A 4,187-nucleotide genomic window follows, 5' to 3' on the forward strand; every position below is an offset into this window, starting at 1 on the left:
TATTCTCTCCATATCACACCTTAGTTTTACAGGTGCAGTGGAAATACAAAGTCACAACCTGAAACAGTGATTGAGCACCTGGTGGGAAGGCAGGGTCAACGCAGGGGAGCTCAGGTGCATGCAATGCCCCTCAGCAACCAGAAGGGGTGAAGGCAGGCTCCACCCCTTTCCAGTCCTCATTTAAGAGTTGGCAGTGAAGGTAAGTGATTCTTGCTAGAGATTCTTACCTGCTTGAGGCCTCCTGAAGGTAAGCAGATTTTCCCCATTTTGTTTTTGTATCTATGGCTGCTGCATTTGGACTTGTTTGGTTTTTTGTTATACTATGGGGTTATGACGCCTTGTTATCATTGCTAAACTTTCTCGCTAAACTTTCTCTTACATTTACAGCATTACAAAAGGTAGGATTCTTCTCCTGTGGAGTTCATTCTAGACTTATGAGTAGGCTATGTGATCTGATACATGCAGCCATGCAGCAGGAGTATTCCTTGAACTTTAATGACTTCTGCTACCTACAGCACAGCTCATAAAGAACTCTGCTGAACTAGAACAGCCTACTTCCCTATTTTGAATAATTACTGGAATAAGAACACAGTGCTTTCTGTACAGCTCAAAAGCCTTATAGCCCTTAAAACTATCACAGCAACAGGGTCTTGGAGTGGCTCTTAGGAACTGTGAGACCAGCTGTGTGCCACCAAACAGCTGGGCTTGCCCACATTCATACTGATAGAATCAAAGAATCATGGAATTGTTAAGGGTGGAAAAGATCACTAATGCCATCTCATCCAACCTATCTGCACCATGCCCACTGACCGCATCCCTCAGTACCACATTTCCATTGTTTCAGAACATCTTCAGGGATAGTGACTCCACCATCTTCCTAGGCGGTCTGTGCCAGAGCATTACAATTCTTTCTGAGAACAACTTTTTCCCTGGTGTAACTTAAAGCTCTCCCCTCATCCTATTGCTGTTGTATGGGAGAAGAGGCTGACCACACCTTGCCACAACCTCCTTTCAGGGAGTTGCAGAGATCAGCGAGGTCTGCCCTGAGCCTCTTCTCCTAATGGAACAATCCTAGCATACATTGATCATGATAGACCCACCAGGACTCAAAGCACCTGAGTTCTAGTATCCAAGTGAGAGCCAATTTTGGCTGTGTCAAGCAGTCATAGAAATATATATAGGCTCACCAGTTTACTTTATTCTTATTCTGCTGGGTACCTACAGCTCAATTCTTTTTCATTGAGTTAAAGAGAAACTCAGAGATAACAAACGCTAGGGCTGCTGCCAGTCTCACAAAGCCCGACGAGAGCCCAGTCCGCAACAAAAACCATCGCCCTTCGAGCTCCGCAGCCCGCTACAAGAAGCCGCTAAGCGCCGCCGATCTCACCTGCGGAGCCACGGCTGGTGGCTGCTCCATCCCGCCACGCTCCATGGCCACGTGCCGCTCCCCTCGCGCCTCCGAACCCCCGCGGACCCCTGAGGAGAAGCGGAGAAGCGCGGGGCAGCTCTCGCGCTCCTCCCGGGGCAGCCTCCATGTGGGCGGCGCGGGCTCCTCTCTGGCGGGGGGGAGGCACGGCGGTCGGCCGCCTCCCGCCTTTCCACGCGCAGCCGGCCGGACTCGCTCCACATCGCCCGCCTGCACCGGGGCCGTGCCCGTATGCAGAGCCGTTACTGCGTTCTTTTTTTCCCTCGGTCAGGTTGAGCTACTTGAAAAGAGGTAAAATTACCGTGCCGATGTTTGGAATCCTTAGTTACCTCAGTTATCTTCAGCTGAGAGCTCGCACTGAGAGATACTTTGTAAACATACACTTTGCGTGCATTTTCCTGTATCTTAAGCAAAACTGTAAACTAATGGCAAGAAGTGATTGCAGACAGCCATTAACTTCATGAAGAACTACTGTAGGCAAAACTTAGGGTCCATGCAGCTCCAAAACAACATTGAGAGCTTTCTGCAAAGACTGGAGGGACAAGTCAGTGGAACTTGAACATGAGATTTTTAAACAATTAAATTATTAAAGCAAAAAAAAAAAAAAAAACCACCAGAATTATGAAACATGCACTAAATGGCAAAAGAAAACAAAGCATGGTAATTTGCTTTATGAGTCTTAGCTCTTACGTTTGACAATATTTTGCTAGGTTTGCAATGGTTAAAGGAGCCAGTATGCTGTGCATCAATAACTTTGTCCTTAAAGATCTATGATGCATGTGATTTAATATGAAGAGCAAAGTGCACATGAAGAGCATATATGATACATTTATTATGTAGCTTAAGCACGTGAGCTTCAGCTCCTTCAAAAAGAAGTCTGTAATCAACTCCATGACAAGTTTGCAGTCTGACATGTATTGTGGTGTGACCAGTCAGGTGATGTGAGTCAGCAGAGAAAATTTGAGAGGCCTCAAGTGTAAAGAAAAGTCCCTGTGATTCAGTAGCAACGGTAGGTTTTTTCAATTTCCTTTAGAGTTCTGTGTAAAAACAAGTAGTAAAGCTGTTTGAAGGTAGAGTGTAATAAAACCTTATAAATATGGAGGGGGTGGGGAGGGAAACAGCAATCATGATAAAAAGGGTCTTTTGTTTTTAGTGGAGAGTGTTTTTGGAAGTTTTCCTTAGTAGAACTCTTCCCATTTGGAATATGATGCAGAGGCTATGCCTCCAACTGAATTATCGTAGAGTGAATGGAAAGGATCAGCAATAATAATTTAAGATAATCAGATGTATTCATCTTGGAATCCTGAGTTAATTTGTATCCCAGGAACAGTAATTGCTAAGCTTTTGCTTAACAGGGACAAAGTGATGTTGGAAAATAGCCAAGGTAACATTAGTACTCTAGGAAATCATGCAGGAAACTACATAACCAATAGGCCTGACATATTCATTGAGCAAAATAGTAGAAACTGCAGTAAATAATAAAATACAGTGCCTTTGAGCTGTGTTGGCAGAGTTTTGTGGAGCAGCCTGCACTGCTACAACAGTTGTTTGATAATGGCTACTGCTAAATTGCTGAATGCCAATAAGAATGGTCATTCATAAGCACTAAATGTATTAAAGCAAACAAGACATTAATAAACAGTGAACTCAGCACTGTTAAGTTGTTGGTACACTCCAAGGATGTGTTCCAGGTCATCTGAAAACATAAAAGATGAGAGAACTTGAATACAAAGCTGGCATAGAAAAAGAAAGGCCATGTGATATGAATTTACAAACATGAAAGAATTCATTGGCTGTTATCTCTTGGTTTAAATGAATGACTAAATTAGAAGTAAAGGAGCATTTTTTTGTAAGGGGTGATGTAATCACGTGACACCTTAATGTCAAATTCATTAATCTTTCCTGAAAAGGTCAGTAATCTTTTACTTTTTATTAGTATCTTTCTCTATGAGGCAAACATAGTAAGAGCTGCTGTTCTCAATACTGAATTTCGATGTAAGATACCCGGTAGCGTGCTACAAGTTGTTATGGACCACTTCTTAAGAAAGATGTTGCTGATAAGTGAGGTGTTGTAATGTGCTTAAGCACAGTGGAATGAAAACTGTCCTTCTTAATTGACACCCCTGCAAGGACAGTCAAGATATATTAGGGAACGTAACCTCCTTGTCTTGCAGTTGTAAGCAGTCTGCTAGCCCTGCCTGTTTGATTAGCCTAAACACCTGGTGTAAACCATGTTACTGGACTGCTTCAGTGTAGGCTAAATAAAGACATGGGTACTTGACTACAGCCCTGGGTTATTAAGTAGGCAGACTTATCTTTGTTCTCCCTTGGAGTCTCTGGCTTTTAGTATTTGCTGTCTTCCCCTTATTCAGAATTTTGCGGATATTTCTGTTATACCCATTTTTCTTTACTTGCTCTTATTTTACTGTAACTTAATGTTGGGGGTGTTCTGTTGTTAGGTGATAGAAATTGCTGTTCTAGTGATGTTTAAAGGAATTGTAATATGCAGTGTATATCATAGTTTGGTTAATGGTTGTGAAATAATGGATCAGTAGGTGTTGCCATGAGATTTGAACTCTGTGCTCTTCAGGCTTTTTATTTCAGTTACTCCTCTGTTAAATAAACAAGGATAAGCATTTAGTGAACCTACTCTTGATTTATGGTATCTTACACCACCAGCCACGTGATTATTTTAATTGAAAGAAACTTAGAGAGCTGTTTTAGTGTACATTAAACTTGAAATCCTGACTATAGGATTATA

The sequence above is a fragment of the Lagopus leucura genome, unplaced genomic scaffold (assembly GCF_019238085.1).
Source record: "Lagopus leucura isolate 7727_CA_CO unplaced genomic scaffold, USGS_WTPT01 Super-Scaffold_100012, whole genome shotgun sequence".
Classification (NCBI taxonomy): Eukaryota; Metazoa; Chordata; class Aves; order Galliformes; family Phasianidae; genus Lagopus; species Lagopus leucura.